We start from the raw sequence: 18,732 nt of genomic DNA, 5'->3' as shown, positions 1-18,732 counted from the left end.
GTGACGAGCCAGGTGACGTGACCGCGAGGCCGCAACCTCAGAGGCGCCGGCAGCTTGAAGGTACAGCAGAGCAATGACAAGCAGCTCAACCGGTCGGGCAGCTTGTCATTGCGTGCTGGTGGGAGGCAGCGGGCCGGGCAGGATCGGTTCGCGGGCCGTATTTTGCCACCCCTATATTAGCGTGATGACATTTGTTGGTCTAAAATTTGACATGTTCAATTTTTTTCCTCATGCAATCACATCTAAAAGGCAACAATAACTCACACACTAATGGCAATACATATCAAAGCATTTGACAAGCCTTTTCACTAGTATTAAAAACCCTGGTAGTTATATAACTCCATCATTTTAACACAGGGTTTAGAGAGACACATATAGTTATTTATCCAAGAGATCAATTAACCAACCTATTGATGCGGGAGGAAGCTGAAGCACCAGGAGGAAACCCATGCAAACATTGAAGAATCTTACAGACAGAGAGGGCCCTCATCAGAAACTAACCCAAGACCCAAACGCTGTCAGGCATCTTAAAATTACCTTTTTTCATTTACTGTACACGGATTTCTATAATTTATTGCAAGATAAGCATTACATCCATTCCCATAGTTCTACTAAAAACAAAAACAAGCTATTTTTATATTTTCCAAACAATTAGATACTTTCAGCTTATAGAACACAGAAATGTCCCAAGTAGAATTTTCACTTCAAAACAAAAGCTTTTCTTAGCTATCTATTGTGTCACCCAGCAGGATGCAACGTGAGGTTCTAATCAGACTCACATTTCTGTGTAGGAGGAAAGAGTCAAAAAACACACAACTATATTTCTATTAAAAGGATTTATGATTAGAACAGTTCTAATATGTTGTATACAATATGTAAAGCCTTTCAGAAAATACCAGAGATTTGATAGCACACTGAATCTACTAGATGATGCAGCATGTCTCTAATGCTGGCAGCACCTCTCTACAAAACTTTAAACAGGCTCTCAAGACCCACTTCTTCATCAAATCCAGCCATCTCTCATCCTAATGGGCCCTACACACTCTGCAACTGGCCACCGAGCTGCCCGACGGCCGATACGGCCGGCGGGTGACCCAGCGGCAGGGGAAGTTTCTTCACTCCCCCCGTCACCCGGCTCCATAGCCCTAAATGCTAATATGGACGAGATTGTCCATATTGGCCTGCAGGTATGAACGAGCCGGCACCAACAATGGTGCCGGCCTACACACTGAAATATATGAACGGTATTTCGTTCATTAATGGACGAGATCGTTCATATCTTTCAGTGAAATCTTTAAGTGTGTAGGGCCCTTAACCCTCTTACATGCTCACTTCTACCCAATCTCTCATCCTTACCCTCTGCTACATGGCTCACTTCTACCTCATCTCTCATCCTAACCCATTGCTACATGCTCCCTTCTACCCCATCTCTCATCCTAACCCTCTGCTACATGGCTCACTTCTACCCCATCTCTCATCCTAACCCTCTGCTACATGGCTCACTTCTACCCCATCTCTCATCCTAACCCTCTTACATGCTCCCTTCTACCCAATCTCTCATCCTAACCCTCTGCTACATGGCTCACTTCTACCCCATCTCTCATCCTAACCCACTGCTACATGCTCCCTTCTACCCTAGCTCTCATCCTAACCCTCTGCTACATGGCTCACTTCTACCCCATCTCTCATCCTAACCCACTGCTACATGCTCCCTTCTACCCTAGCTCTCATCCTAACCCTCTGCTACATGGCTCACTTCTACCCCATCTCTCATCCTAACCCACTGCTACATGCTCCCTTCTACCCTAGCTCTCATCCTAACCCTCTGCTACATGGCTCACTTCTACCCCATCTCTCATCCTATCCCTCTGCGACATGCTCAATTCTACCCCATCTCTCATCCTATCCCTCTGCGACATGCTCAATTCTACCCCCTCTCTCATCCTAACCCTCTGCTACATGGCTCACTTCTACCCAATCTCTCATCCTAACCCTCTGCTACATGGCTCACTTCTACCCCATCTCTCATCCTAACCCACTGCTACATGCTCACTTCTACCCCATCTCGCATCCTTACCCTCAGCTACATGCTCACTTCTACCCCATCTCTCAGCCGAACCCTCTGCTACATGCTCACATCTATCCCTTCTCTCATCCTAACCCTCTCCTACATGGCTCACTTCTACCCCATTTCTCATCCTAACCCTCTGCTACATGCTCACACTTCTACCCCCATCCCTCATCCTTACCCTCTGCTGCATGGCTCACATCTACCCCATCTCTCCTCCTTACCCTCTGCTACATGCTCACTTCTACCCCATCTCTCATCCTAACCCTCTGCTGCATTGGCTCACTTCTACCCAATCTCTCATCCTAACCCTCTGCTACATGACTCACTTCTACCCCATCTCTCATCCTAACCCTCTGCTACATGGCTCATTTTTACCCCATCTCTCATCCTAACCCACTGCTACATGCTCACTTCTACCCCATATCTCATCCTAACCCTGTGCTACATGGCTCACATCTACCCCCATCCCTCACCGTAACCCTCTGCTACATGCTCACTTCTACCCCATCTCTCATCCTTACCCTCTGCTGCATGGCTCACATCTACCCCATCTCTCATCCTAACCCTCTGCTACATGACTCACTTCTACCCCATCTCTCATCCTAACCCTCTGCTCCATGGCTCACTTCTATCACATCTCTCATCCTAACCCACTGCTACATGTTCACTTCTACCCCATCTCTCATCCTATATCTCTGCTACATGGCTCACTTCTATCCCATCTCTCATCCTAACCCACTGCTACATGGCTCACTTCTATCCCATCTCTCATCCTAACCCTCTGCTACATGACTCACTTCTACCCCATCTCTCATCCTAACCCTCTCCTACATGGGTCATTTCTACCAGATCTCTCATCCTAACCCACTGCTACATGCTCACTTCTACACCATCCCTCACCCTAACCCTCTGCTACATGCTCACACTTCTACCCCAATCCCTCATCCTTACCCTCTGCTGCATGGCTCACATCTACCCCATCTCTCCTCCTTACCCTGTCTGCTACATGCTCACTTCTACCCCATCTCTCATCCTAACCCTCTGCTGCATTAGCTCACTTCTACCCAATCTCTCATCTTAACCCTCTGCTACACTTAACCCTCTGCTACATGACTCACTTCTACCCCATCTCTCATCCTAACCCTCTGCTACATGGCTCACTTCTACCCCATCTCTCATCCTAACCCACTGCTACATGCTCAATTCTACCCCATCTCTCATCCTAACCCTGTGCTACATGGCTCACTTCTACCCCCTTCTACACTTCTACCCCCATCCCTCACCGTAACCCTCCGCTACATGCTCACTTCTACCCCATCTCTCATCCTAACCCTCTGCTACATGGCTCACTTCTACCCAATCTCTCATCTTAACCCTCTGCTACATGCTCATGTGCCGGATCCTGTACTGGACTTAAGGAAAAGAATGGAGGGAGGGGGGCACAGTGATTTGTGGGAGACCTATGGGCAGGGAAATGTGGGATGGGCTCTACAGCTGTCTCGCAGCACTAATGGGGTTGGGGGGCCTCCTCTCATCCCTAGTGAGACAGAATTTAAATTATAATCCCTCCGCTATTGATATTTAAACTTTTTCTTTTATATTAAAGATTTTGACAAAAGTTTGCTGGGGAGGCAGTCAATTGACTGCCTGTCGGGATCCCGGCAGTCAGGACACAGACAACGGAATCCCGACACCAGCTGAAACACCAGCGGTCGGAGTTCTGACCGCCGGCTTGTTACCCCTCTTGGGTGGTGGTCCACGACACCACCCAGAGGGGAATAGAAACCACCGGGCCCATCACATAGCGAGCACAGTGAGCCCATGAGGGTACACGCTGCGCTCGCCGCTGGGATCCCGGCTACCGGGCTCCCGGCGTCGGTCTCCTGACCGCCGGGATCCCAAACTGATACTGATCTCGTTTGTTGTTCGGGCTATAAAAACAATATCAATTTTTTGTTTTCAAAGGTGTAAGCAACACACACAGAATGTGCTTTTGCAAGAATAGAATTAGAGAGAGAAGTGGGGTTGTCACTTTTATATGGAAGTTCCGATGTTATGGAAATGCCACAAAAACATTTTAACTTCACAGAGAATTAAACAATATACTTCAACAAAGTCTTGCAATCAGAGGTAGGCGAGACATCACAAGTCAACCATCAGGGGGGAGTCCATGTTTCTGTAGCTGTTAATTACAACTTACAGATCACGACTGAAGACTCACCGACAAGAGGCATCAGCTTTGCTGTCACCAATCTGTCCGAATCAAGAAAAATCCAGGTTAGGTTTTGGTTCAAAGCTTACGTCCCACACTAGACCTGCACACAAAGAGAACACACGGTTAGCAAATTGCAAGTTTACAAAATTACAATTATCACATTCTCGCTTTGGAGGAATTAAATAAGCAAAACTGTACTAGATATTTAAGATGATTAACAGATAGTCTTCCTGCTCAGCAAGATTCCTGACAGTGCCACCCCTCAGTGACAGGAGGAAATGCTGACTAAAAAGCTTTGTGGGAATTTCTGAAGGCAAATCGACATCAATATCAAATTAGACTGTGCTGTAACAATATACTGGAAAATCAGGGCCACCACCATGGTAAAGGGGGGTACACACGTAGAGATGTGTGCTTAAATTCTAGATTGCATAGAAATGAAGCACACATTGCTCCGTGTGTATACCCCATAGCGATAGCGATGCGCGGCACTATAGCTAACTCTAGATTAACCTGCTTTCATGCCAGATCTAGTCAGATTGCTCGCTTCATCGCTGGGTAAAGCAAGGGTTTTGTTTTTCCCGTCGCTCAGCACACATCTCTGGAACACATCTCTACGTGTACGTGTGTATCCCCCTTAAGTCACACATCTGAGTATGTTCAACACAGAGCACCACATTATGTTTATACACATATACACTCTCTCTCTCTCTCTATATATATATATCTATATCATGTGTGTGTGTCCTGATGACGGTGAGTAGTACCCCGAAACGTTGAATTAAATCACCACGATTTTTCACTCAGTTTGAAGTCCGGGAGTGCCTCTGTTTCTTGGAGAGTATTGGAGGGGGTTGGCAGGTTATTGCAAAGCTTTCCATGGAGTGCCGGCTTTTGGAGTTTGGTATATATATATATATATATATATATATATATATATATATATATATATATATATATATATAGATAGATAGATAGATAGATAGATAGATAGATAGAGAGAGAATTTATACACATACATTAAATTAATTGTAAGACCCTAAAAAAAACAACCCAGAACACTTTATATTTTAAATGGCCTGTGTTCATTCTGAATGGTTCCGAAAATCCTGCAGAAACAGTTGCTGGCCCAATGGCTGGCTCCAAACCTAGTAATATAGTGATAGCGCTTGCTAGTCACTCTTTGCAGGGACAAGCTGTTATTAGAGCCACTGTCCCTATAAACTGCCCTTAAAACATGTGTTATTTGTTGCAAAAAATGGTGATACCAGATTAAACGGGTGTGGCTCATAGGGTCAACAGTGTCTAGGTCGACCACTATTGGTCGACAGTAACTAGGCCGAAACCTGAAATAGGTCGACGCAAGCATTAGGTCGACATGAACAAGGTCAACATGAGTTGTTGTTTTTTTAAATCTGGTGTCGTTTTCTTTGTAGAGTGACCGGGAACCCCAATTAGTGCACCGTGTCCGCTCACCATGCTTCGGGCACGATGCCTCACTGTGTTCAGCACAGGTTACCATTCCCAATTGTAGTCCACGAGGATCGTAAAGTATGAAAAAATGTAAAAAATTAAAACTACTGTGAAAAACTCATGTCAACCTTTTGTCATGTCGATCTAGTAACCATGTCGACCAGTAGTGGTCGACCTAGAGACTGATTAAACGTACTGGGAAAAGCCACATTGAGTCATAAATAGACCGATTTATTGTGCAACTATTTTATGAACTCATTACTGAAAGCTGAAAAGGCGGTTAATCAATGAAGTTCCCATTCTGCTTTCCTTTTCATTGGTTTTCTTTTTTGCATACATGTATGTATATATGAAAGCTTGCTAAGGGTAACTAACTAGAAAAGCCAAAGCAGCCACCAAATTAGGTGTTACTGACAACCCTGTAGTTCACACTTTATATTAAACAGTTCTCCAGATTATTAGGCTTGGTGAATCACTGAGTGCAAGAGTCAGTGGGACAAGTATCTGAAAATAGCAAGTAGTCCAGATATTGGACTTTATGTTCCCATTAGTAGAGAGTAAAATAAAGTGTAAAAGCACAATATCAGGTTCAGCAAGAAAAGGTTCCCATAAGAATGCCTGGGGCAGCTACAGTATAACTTGATAAGACACTATAATAGCTTGCACGTTGCAACCACATATGCAAGAAGTAATTTAAGAGCATTGTCAAAAACATAAAAGGAGGGTGATAGCTAAATATTCTACAAAACAAACATGAGTTATATATAGCCTGAAGTAATTTTAATTTATTGTTTTTTTAACCCATTTAGATATTGTGTGTGTGATATATACAGTAGGTCTAAATTCTTTTGTCACACACCTTTATGCCTGGTATAAAGTGTTTTGTTTCCAAACACCATAACGCTCTTCGGGGGTCATTCAGAGTTGATTGCACACTGCAACTTTTTGCAGCTTGTGCGATCAACTAGACGCCGCCTACTATGGGGGGACGAAGCGCAGCATGCGATCGGGTCGGAATGACCCCCTTCATTCTGTAGTAACTGGGGCAGAATTATTTTTTATCAATTTATTATCATTAACATTGATGTGTAAGGTGACGCAGTGCTCAAGTGTACCCAGAGTGTGTGGGAAATAGGACATGCATAATACAGCATATAATGTACACAATATAAATGCAGACTTGAAAACAAACCAAAGAGCAGGGAAGGATCTGCACATGAGAGCGCTTACATAACTGAAAGAAGGCACAGCTGAAATAAGAGGAGTGAATTTGGCTCAGAGCAGAGACAGGAACAGTTGGGAGGGTGAATTAGTGTGGGTAGTAGTATAGGGGAAAGAAGGCTATGCGCTAAGAGATGGGTTTTGATTTAAAGATTTGGAGGCTCAGGGAGAGTCTGATTGGGTGAGGTAGGGAACTCCATAATTAGATAGCATCACTGGAGAAGTCTTGTTAGCGGCAGTCACATGACCGTAACACTTAAATAGATCACTAACCACTTTGCGAGTCTCACAGGAATGTTGGGGATGTGAGCCTGGCTGTAAAGAGCTGGCAGTCGCGCGAGAGGAAAAACTGTGCAGTATTTAGGGAGAGGGTAGGTTGCGAGATGGCTTCTTTGGGATTAGTGAGAAGAGTGTGTTTAGGGGAGGATGGAAAGGTGCCGATGAAGACCCAAATTTAAAAGTTGAGAGCGGATTGGTGCGCGTAAATTAAGTGTGTGTATGTGTGTGTGTACGAGGCAAGATGATGGGCTACGAGGAAGGGGGAGGGGAGGTGGCCAAAAAAAATCCAGAAATTAGAAGGCCGGGTGGATATTAAAGAAAAGAACTATGTTTGCATGGAAAGTGAAAGGACAGGGTTGTAAGATGAAAGGGTGAATTTTGCTGGAGAAAGTCAGCATCGGAGTGAGATCTATTTGTAAGTGTACTGTGGTCTATTCATAACCTCATATATATTTTACTACATAATGTATTTATTTTAAAGTACAACTGAAACCAAAAACAGCGCTAAGAATTATATACTGTTATATAAATAATTATATGAATACAGTAGGGGTGATGTATCTAGAAGTATTTATGCATCTGTGATTGCTAATATAATCAGATTTCATTCCAAAATGAGTAAGAGCTCTGTAGCAATAGCGGACACACCCTGAATTAATGAATAACCTTGCATGAGATGTTTCTGCCTTCCAAAATCTATTCTATTTTAGTTCTGCAGTCAACATTAAAGGAACAAAGGCTTGCACACACACTAGGGAACACAAGGGGGGGGGAAAGGTTACCTGGCAAAAACTAGTAAGTAGGAGTTCAGGTAAGTCCACAACTGCAGCCAACATTACATTCTCAAACAAATCATTAATACAATTGCTAAGGTACTCATTGCCCCACTGTGCTGGAGGGGGTGTAGTGTGGTATGCCGGTGGCCGGGCTCCCGGCGGCCAGCATACCGGCGCCGGAATCCCGACCGCTGGCATACCGACAGCTGGGTGAGCGCTACCCTTGTTGCACTGCAGGTGGGGCTGATGTAACGTGCTGAGAGATTTAAATTTGGGTGGGTTGTGCTCAAACTGAAATCTAATGGTGCATACACATGGTGCGATGCACTCAATGCCCGACATTGACTATGCAATGTGGCCAGAGCCTAGCGTCACCGACATAGTACATGTTGGGCTGCCTGCTCAGTCTATTTTTTCTTGCAATGCCGATCCCGCGGGACCACGCATCGGCATCGCAAGCTGTGTACACACTGTGCGATATGCACTAACTTTCCCTACGATTTTTACTATATAGTCAAAATCGTATGGAAAGTTAGTGCATATCGCACCGTACCTATGCACCTTAAGTTGCAGTATAAAAATAAAGCTAACATTTGTGGGCTTCATGCAAAAGCAGCCAGTATTTACCCTGCACAGAAACAATATAACCCACCCGAATCTAATACTCTTTTCACATCGCGTCGAAGTGCGGTGTGAAAGGGATATGTTAGAATTTCCCCGGTCGACTGACCCGGTATTTCAACCCGGGACTAAAGCAGGGTTATTCCAGGGTTGAAGTGCAGTGTGAATGGGTTGCTAGGTCGATGCAACCAGGGACCTGTTCACGCTATAGCGAGAGGTGGCGCTATAGAAACAGACAGCACTGGGAGATAGGATATGATGCCCTGGCACCGCCTCGGCACACATCACCAATCCGCCAATATGCTGGGTTGGTAGCGCCAGTCTGAAAGGGGTCTCAGGCGGGTCGCAACCGGGAAGGACCAGTGTAGAAGTCCCGGGTGCGACTCGCCTTTAGCAATGTGAAAGCAGTATAAAACTCTCTGGACATGTTACATCTGCCCCACCTGCAGTGCAACATGGTTTTGCCCATTAGTGTGCTTTTTCACTTTACTAGCAAACCTGAATCAGGCCCTTAGACATGTGCAGAAGCTGAGACAGGGGGTGCTGCAAGGGAACTTCAGTCTCTTCAGGGTCATGGACCACTCCCATACCCCCCTCTGGGACAGAGTACTCACCGGGTGGCCTAGGTGAGTAGTCTATGTCCTGGAACGGGAGAGGGGGGTGTTAGTGGGTAGTCCATGACCCAGCAGAGGGGAAGGTCCCATTGCGGCACCTTCTGTCTCTGCTCTTGCACATGCCTATGCTTGTGAGACAGTCAATCCACAGTGAGATCTTTATAAGTAGCAGGGAAGACATGCATGGCTTGACATCAATACAAATAATGGAGTTCAGTAGAAGTTACCGATGGACGGGATGCCGGCGGTCAGTATGCCGACACCGGCTTCACCTCTATCAGAATCCCAACAGCCCCACATTTAGCCCCCTAACCCTCAACTTTTCCCTACCCTAACCCTCCCTTATGGGTGCCTAACCCCCTTGCTTGGTGCCTAACCCTCCATTACCCACTGCCTAAACATAAGCTTCCCCTCTTGGTGCCCAACCCTAACCTCTCCTTCTATGTTCCTAAACCGAACTCTCACTCTCCGTTCCTAACTCTAACTTCTCGTGCCTGCACCCTAAACCTAACCCCCCTTCTGGTGCCTAAACCTAACCACAACCCTCCCAGCGGCAGCACGTCAGCACGTCCCGCTGTCAGGATGATTGAGATGACAGCTGTCGGTATTTTGACGCCGGCATACTATTTGGCGTTAGCATATCGACAGTCAGGATCACGTTCGTCGTGAAGCTAACTGCTTCCCAAATAATAAAATGTAAACTGCTAACAGTAATTCTTTGTGCACACCGGCAACATGGCTCATGGAAAATGTACAGCCATCACATAAGGCAACTTGTATATCAACATCCTGGAACCTTCATGTTTAAACAAATAAATGATCATGCATTAACCATATCACAGCAGCTGTATTTAGCATGGCTGTAATGCAAATGGAGCTGGAAAGTAGATAAAATTTATATATATGACCACTCGCAAAGCCTACCTCATGGACCAATAAAATCTTCACATCTACTCTTCCAGCCACAAGCACCCAATTTTACCATACCCTTTACAATAGTCTCAGGTAGATATTAGCAAGTTCTATTTCTCAAACTTTTCATCTCCATATTTTCCAGGTATAATGAAGGTCAAACACAAAAGTTGGCAAGTCGGACATCACTAGTGTTCACACTAGGCTGTTTTAGCAGGGCGCCGCGCCCTGCCCGATTTTTTAAGGTCAAAATATGCCCTGCCTTTCTGCGGCGCCCTGCTAAAACAGCCTGCCCGCTTCCTGCTCTCCCTTAGTGTATAGATGCCGTGCACGTGGGCACGGCATCCATTCACGCTACTAGAGAGTGCTTGGGAGGAAGCCCAGCGCCTCTGTAGGTGCTAGGCACGCCCCCAACAGTGATGCAGCCAGCTGCCCATGCCCTCTTTTATGACAATGTAAGACACACCCAATATTTGCATAGCCATCCCCCTTTTGGACGCAAGTGCGACTTTGCAGCGCTCGTTCACAAGTGCCCCCACAGACCGGCGACCTGCCCTCAGATATTCGTAGGGGGAACACTACATCATTATATGGTTGACAGGGTTAAAAGGTTGACAGTTAAATGGCCGACAGGGTCAAAGGGTCGGCATACAAAAAAAGGCAACACTGTGTTTTGTTATTTTAACCCTAACTCTTCCACTGGTGCCTAACACTAAGTCTCCGCAAAGTACCTAACCTTAACCATATCCTCCGGCAGCCTAACACTGCCCCAAGTGCCTAAATCTAACCCTAAAAATCATGAAAAACCAGGTGTCAACATTTAATTGTCAACCATTTTACCCTATTGACCAATCTGGTGTCTACCTATTGACTACTTATTGCTCATCTTCCATCCAGATACCAATTCACTAAAAGAGTATGGTCTATTAGCTTTCTTCTTTTTATTTTATTTATGCCAAATTATGTCCAATCAACACTTGCCCAAAAAATAGTTTTGAGATAAAGCATATACAGAGTTATACGAGTTGACTAAAACTATTATAATACACATTTCAAGCCAGTTTAAAGTATTGTACAAGTATGATCACATATCTGGTCTTCTGCAAGTTATGTTATGCTGCTTTCAGCTGTAGAGCCAGCAAATTCCCGGGTCTTGGCCCCAACCCTGGAAAACATCAGGGTCGGGGTCCCGGGACTTAGGGGGACATTCGAGATGATCGTAGCAGTGCTAAATTGATCACAGCTGCGATCATTCACACCGACATGCCGGGGGACGCCCAGCACAGGGTTATCCCGCCCCGCATGTCAGTGCCGTCCCCCCTTTCCCCCCGCAGAAGTGCAAAGGTGTCGCACTTCAAGAGAAGCTCCCGACCAGCGCAGCTTTAGCGTGCTGGCCGGGAGATACTCATCACTCCCCGGCCCGCAGCGGCTGCGTGTGACTTCACGCGGCCGCTGCGGCCCGCCCCCGTTCGGTCCGGCCACACCTACGTTGGCCGGACTGCGCCCACGAAACGGCGGCCAAATGCCGCCATTCCACCCGGCCCCCCCGCCCAGCGATCGCCTCTGCCTATCAGTCAGGCAGAGGCGATCGTAGGGGCCCGACGGCCTTGCGCAGTTCTGACCCGATCGCACCGCTGCGATAAACTGCAGCGTGCAATTGGGTCAGAATGACCCCCTTAGTCCCAGGTTGTTTGCTTTCACACTTGCAAACTCCTGGGTTGCTGAGCTTGCACATACAATAACCCGGGATTTTGCTTCTAGTATGAAAGGAGTTTTATCATATAAATGGATACTATTTTACATAAAAAGTTTATGTTCTCTTAGCGATCTAATATAACTCTGTTCAAAGAAATAAATGAGTACTGGGTAGCATTTAATGAATTAAAATTAAAATGCAAAGTTATAACACAGCAGAGGCCCAATGTCTGTAATAGCCACATACTGGTGAGCTGCAGCAACACCTTCTTGATGAGCAGAGAAGTGTAGGCTAATAACAGTTCTTACAGTCATTGGGCGGTATTCAAATTATATATCACGCTCAATCTCCTTTCTAAAGTGATCCCCGTTATCGGGCATATTGCGCCCATAGTAATCAGGTCTAGCTGCATAAAGGGTTGGGCGCCTCGCTATCCCAGGAGTAGCGAGATTAAATGATACAACACCCGTCAGCAGAAACAGAATGGGTGTGAAAGGGGGCGGAAAGCATTGAATACCGCCCATTGGGTCTCAGGGTGTAACGTAGACAGGGCACACACGGTTGGAAGGGCTATAATTTCTATTTTAAAACTTATCAGACCTCACCCAATACTAAATGTTTTTGTGTGGTTATCCTTTAAAGAAGTTTCCTAATTCTGAAAAAAGCCCTCACAATAAACATACCCCTTAACAATAGCATATCCCCTTTCCTTTAGTTAGGTTGTCACTCATCTATTCTCCTGTCACACCATGGGAACTTAAGGCGGGGGTCACACGGGTGTATTTCTTTATTTATTAAGTTTCTTATATAGCGCAGCAAATTCCGTTGCGCTTTACAACTGGACACAATTAGAAGACAAAACTGGGTAAAAACAAACAGTCAGAGGTATGAGGCCCCTGCTCGCAAGTTTACAATCTATGGGAGTATCAGTTTGGCTGTGCACAGCTCTGGCACCATTGAAGCCTGTTAGTGCAGTGGAAAGATGGATGCACACACGCACACAGGTCGAATAGTGATGCATTTTCCACCAAGCTCAATAACACTATAATACTGGGTTCATTTCCAGTAAGTTATACTGTAATGTGTATGGGCACCTTTATTCAGTAACAAATGAATGGATCATTCAAGTTGTACTTTATCAGTAGCCCAGTCCCTGATAATACCACCACAAAAAACGGTCATTGCTGTGGGGGTACAGCAAGCATCAGCGGTTTCAAGACAAGCAGATTTGTGAGTAAAATATATACACACATGCATGTTTTATTACATTCCAAGAATTAATGGATTACAGGATTAAATGTGGCAGCCCATAAAAATCCACACATTGTGACAGACTAAGCACTTTACAGAACAATTAAAAAAATATGTCCCAAATATTTTTTAGCAAAAATGGCTTTTTGAAAACGAAACAAGTTTGTAACCTGTAGTGTACACTTAACTGACCATCTACATAACACACTTTTTGGTATGCATAGATATTTTAAATAATCTGACAAAAAACAGATGTACACAAAATGACTCAGATACTCTTGAAATGTCATGAAACCAGGGGGGGAAAAAGTATGTTTTTCATAGAAATACACAAACAAAAACTGGGAAATTTAATCGTGTTTAATGCTATTAGTTTTGGGGCGCCCAACGGACCAATTCAATTGTTACTCCGTTCGAGTGCAAACATCCGCGGTTGCACACACTTCAATTCGCAGCCCAGAAGATCGGAGCTGAATGTGCGAAGAGTCAGCTGTTTGAGTGCCCAAACAGCACTTTACTCATCACATCCATTCGTTTATTAGGGTTTAATCACTTTACGTCCATGTCTAACAGCGCATTAAGCATGATAATTAAAGGGTGCCAAAAAATAAGATTTTAAACCTACCAGTAAATCTATTTCTCCTAGTCTGTAGAGGATGCTGGGGACTCCGTAAGGACCATGGGGTATAGACGGGCTCCGCAGGAGACATGGGCACCTCTAAAGAACTTTTAGTATGGGTGTGCACTGGCTCCTCCCTCTATGGCCCTCCTCCAGACCTCAGCTAGAGAACTGTGCCCAGAGGAGATGGACAATACGAGGAAAGGATTTTGTAAATCTAAGGGCAAGATTCATACCAGCCCACACCAATCATACCATATAACCTGGAATACACATAACCAGTTAACAGTATGAACAAACAACAGCAACGGTCCAAGACCGATTCCAACTGTAACATAACCCTTATGTAAGCAATAACCATATACAAGTCTTGCAGATTTTCCGCACTGGGACGGGCGCCCAGCATCCTCTACGGACTAGGAGAAATAGATTTACCGGTAGGTTTAAAATCTTATTTTCTCTTACGTCCTAGAGGATGCTGGGGACTCCGTAAGGACCATGGGGTTCATACCAAAGCTCCCAATCGGGCGGGAGAGTGCGGACGACTCTGCAACACCGACTGAGCAAATGCTAGGTCCTCATCAGCCAGGGTATCAAACTTGTAGAATTTAGCAAAAGTGTTTGACCCCGACCAAGTCGCTGCTCGACAAAGCTGTAATGCCGAGACGCCTCGGGCAGCCGCCCAAGAAGAGCCCACCTTCCTAGTGGAATGGGCCTTTACTGAATGTGGTAACGGCAATCCAGCCGTAACATACGCCTGCTGAATCGTGTTACAGATCCAGCGAGCAATAGTCTGCTTTGAAGCAGGCGCGCCAATCTTGTTGGCTGCATACAGAACAAACAGAGCCTCTGTTTTCCTAATTCTAGCCGTCCTGGCTACATAAATCTTTAAGGCCCTGACTACATCCAGGGACCTGGAATCCTCCAAGTCACTCGTAGCCACAGGCACCACAATAGGTTGGTTTATATGGAATGAAGAAACCACCTTAGGTAAAAATTGAGGACGAGTCCTCAATTCCGCTCTATCAACATGAAAAATCAAGTAGGGGCTCTTGTGAGACAAGGCCGCTAATTCTGACACCCGCCTTGCAGATGCCAAGGCCAATAACATGACCACCTTCCAGGTGAGAAATTTCAACTCAACCGTGTTAAGGGGTTCAAACCAGTGTGATTTTAGGAATTGCAACACCACGTTCAGGTCCCATGGTGCCACTGGGGGCACAAAAGGAGGCTGGATGTGTAGCACTCCCTTTACAAAAGTCTGGACTTCTGGAAGAGAAGCCAATTCCTTCTGAAAGAATATCGACAGAGCCGAAATCTGTACCTTAACCGAGCCTAATTTTAGGCCCATATCCAATCCTGTCTGTAGGAAGTGGAGAAAACGACCCAAATGGAAATCTTCCGTAGTAGCATTCTTGGTTTCACACCAAGAGACATATTTCCGCCAGATACGGTGATAATGTTTTGCCGTCACCTCCTTCCTAGCCTTTATTAGAGTAGGTATGACCTCTTCCGAAATACCCTTCTCAGCTAGGATCCGGCGTTCAACCGCCATGCCGTCAAACGTAACCGCGGTAAGTCTTGGAACATGCAGGGCCCCTGCTGCAACAGATCCTCCCTTAGAGGAAGAGGCCAAGGATCTTCTGTGAGCATCTCCTGAAGATCTGAGTACCAGGCCCTTCGAGGCCAGTCTGGAACAATGAGTATTGTCTGTACTCTTTTTCGCCTTATGATCCTCAACACCTTTGTGATGAGAGGAAGAGGAGGAAACACGTAGACCGATTGGAACACCCATGGCGTTACCAGGGCGTCTACTGCTATTGCCTGAAGGACCTGGCACAATACCTCCGAAGCTTTTTGTTGAGGCGTGACGCCATCATGTCTATTTGAGGAACTCCCCAAAGACCCGTTATCTCTGCAAAGACTTCTTGATGAAGTCCCCACTCTCCTGGATGGAGATCGTGTCTGCTGAGGAAGTCTTCCTCCCAGTTGTCCACACCCGGAATGAAGACAGCTGACAGAGCGCTTACGTGATTTTCCGCCCAGCGAAGAATCCTGGTGGCTTCTGCCATCGCGACTCTGCTCCTCTTCCCGCCTTTGCGGTTCATATGAGCCACTGCTGTGACATTGTCAGATTGAATCAGCACCGATAGGTTTCGAAGAAGACTCTCCGCTTGTCGAAGGCCGTGGTATATGGCCCTTAATTCCAACACGTTGATGTGCAGGCAGGACTCCTGGCTTGTCCATAGTCCTTGAAAATTTCTTCCTTGGGTGACTGCTCCCCATCCTCAGAGGCTCGCGTCCGTGGTTACCAGAACCCAGTCCTGAATGCCGAATCTGCGACCCTCTAGGAGGTGAGCACTTTGCAGCCACCATAGAAGAGAAACCCTGGCCCTGGGGGACAGTGTTATCTTTTGATGTAATTGTAGATGGGACCCGGACCATTTGTCCAGAAGGTCCCATTGAAACGTCCTCGCATGGAACCTGCCGAAGGGGATGGCCTCATAGGCTACCACCATTTTCCCCAGAACATGAGTGCATTGATGAACCGACACTCTTTTTGGCTTTAGCAGGTCTCTGACCATGTTCTGGAGGTCCTGGGCTTTTGCCAACGGGAGAAAAACCTTCTTTTGTTCCATGTCCAGTATCATACCTAGGAACGCTAGTCGAGTTGTTGGAACCAACTGTGACTTCGGTAGATTGAGAATCCAACCGTGTTGCTGGGAGTACTCTCAGAGAGAGTGACACGTTTCTCAGCAATTGCTCTTTTGATCTCGCCTTTATCAGAAGATCGTCCAAGTATGGGATAATTGTGACTCCTTGCTTGCGCAGGACCACCATCATTTCCGCCATTATCTTGGTGAAAATCCTCGGGGCCGTGGAAAGCCCAAACGGCAACGTCTGAAACTGGTAATGACAATCCTGTACAGCGAATCTCAGGTACTCCTGATGAGAGGGATATATGGGGACATGAAGGTAAGCATCCTTTATGTCCAGTGACACCATAAAATCCCCCCCCCCCTCCAGGCTGGCTATTACCGCTCGGAGCGATTCCATCTTGAATTTGAATCTTTTCAGGTACAGGTTTAGGGATTTTAGATTTAAAATGGGTCTGACCGAACCATCCGGCTTCGGAACCACAAAGAGGGTTGAATAGTACCCTTTTCCCTGTTGATTCAGGGGAACCCTGATAATTACTTGCTGTTGACACAGCGTTTGAATTGCAGCTAACACTACATCCCGCTCTGGGGTAGAAGTTGGTAAGGCCGACTTGAAAAATCGGCGTGGGAGCACCTCTTCGAATTCCAGTTTGTAGCCTTGGGAAACTATTTCCAACGCCCAAGGATTCACGTCTGACCTGACCCAGACCTGGCTGAAGAGTCGAAGGCGTGCCCCCACTGGTGCGGACTCCCGCAGGGGAGCCCCACCGTCATGCAGTGGGTTTTGTAGAAGCCGGGGAGGACTTCTGTTCCTGGGCACCAGCCAAAGCAGGTGTTCTCTTTCCTCTACCCTTACCTCTGGCAAAGAAGGAGGATCTCCGACCTCTTCTGGACTTTTGCGACCGAAAGGACTGCATGTGATATTGTTGAGTTTTCTTTTGCTGTTGGGGAATAAAAGGTAAAAAGGTAGATTTACCCGCGGTAGCTGTGGAAACCAGGTCCGCGAGCCCATCCCCAAACAACACGTCACCCTTATAGGGTAAAAACTCCATATGCTTTTTCGAATCCGCATCACCTGTCCATTGGCGGGTCCATAAGGATCGTCTCGCTGAAATAGCCATGGCATTGGCTCTGGAACCCAGCAACCCAATGTCCCTTTGAGCGTCTCTCATATACAAGACTGCGTCTTTAATATGGGCTAGAGTTAACAAAATAGCATCCCTATCTAGGGTATCAAGGTCAGTCGACAGGGTATCTGTCCAAGCTGCAACTGCGCTACATACCCATGCCAACGCAATTGCCGGTCTGAGCAAAGCACCAGTATGTGAATAAATAGACTTTAATGTAGTCTCCTGCCTGCGGTCCGCAGGGTCCTTGAGGGCCGCTGTGTCTGGAGACGGCAGCGCCACTTTCTTGGACAGGCGTGTTAAAGCCTTGTCCACAGTGGGAGAGGATTCCCAACGTACCCTGTCCTGTGTAGGGAAAGGGTATGCCATATTAATTCTTTTGGGAATCTGCAGCCTCTTATCTGGAGTCTCCCAAGCTTTTTCAAATAACTCGTTAAGTTCATGAGATGGGGGAAAGTTTATTATCCGTTTCTCTCCCTTAAACACGTGTACCCTCGTGTCTGGAACAGAGGGTTCATCAGCAATATGCAACACATCTCTTATTGCAATAATCATACACTGAATACTCTTTGTCACCTTAGGGTGCAATCTAGCTTCATCATAGTCGACACTGGAATCAGAGTCCGTGTCAGTATCTGTGTCCACAATTAGTGACAAGGGACGCTTTTGAGACCCCGACGGGCCCTGTGAGTCGGTCCAATCCGAGGATTGACCCCCTGATGCCTCCCTGGATTCAGCTTTATCTAGCCTCTTATGTAAAGATGCCACACTTGCATTCAACATATGCCACATGTCCATCCATTCCTGAGTCGGCACTACCGACTGGGACACACCACTCATCTGCTCCACCTCCTCCTTGGAGAAGCCTTCCGCTTCAGACATGCCGACACGCACGTACCGACACCCCACACACACAGGGATATACCTATAAGGGGACAAATCCCCAACCAAGCCCTTAGGAGAGACAGAGAGAGAGTATGCCAGCACACACCCAGCGCCAAACTGACACTGGAAAATCCAGACAGCGCTTTTATATTATTATATAATGCCAATCTTCCCACTCCTCTTTTTCAGCCCTCTGAAGTGTTCAGCAGGGGAGAGTCCGGGGAGCCAGCGTTCTCTGCAGCCTCTGTGGAGAAAATGGCGCTGGTTAGTGCTGAGGGATCAAGCTCCGCCCCCTCCAGCGGCAGGCTTCGG

General features: G+C 46.4%; 1 protein-coding gene across 1 annotated transcript in view; it reads right to left on the bottom strand.

Annotated features, from left to right (window-relative positions):
• TAOK1 (TAO kinase 1) overlaps positions 1-18,732 on the bottom strand; it is a 164,900-nt gene that overhangs the window by 99,610 nt on the left and 46,558 nt on the right. The window contains exon 2 of the mRNA XM_063955938.1: positions 4,293-4,386. The gene's annotated coding sequence lies outside the window, so the exon portion shown is untranslated. The remainder of the gene's footprint in view (positions 1-4,292; positions 4,387-18,732) is intronic.

The sequence above is a fragment of the Pseudophryne corroboree genome, chromosome 2 (genome assembly GCF_028390025.1).
Source record: "Pseudophryne corroboree isolate aPseCor3 chromosome 2, aPseCor3.hap2, whole genome shotgun sequence".
Lineage (NCBI taxonomy): Eukaryota > Metazoa > Chordata > Amphibia > Anura > Myobatrachidae > Pseudophryne > Pseudophryne corroboree.
This window is presented reverse-complemented; position numbering and strand designations above follow the sequence as displayed.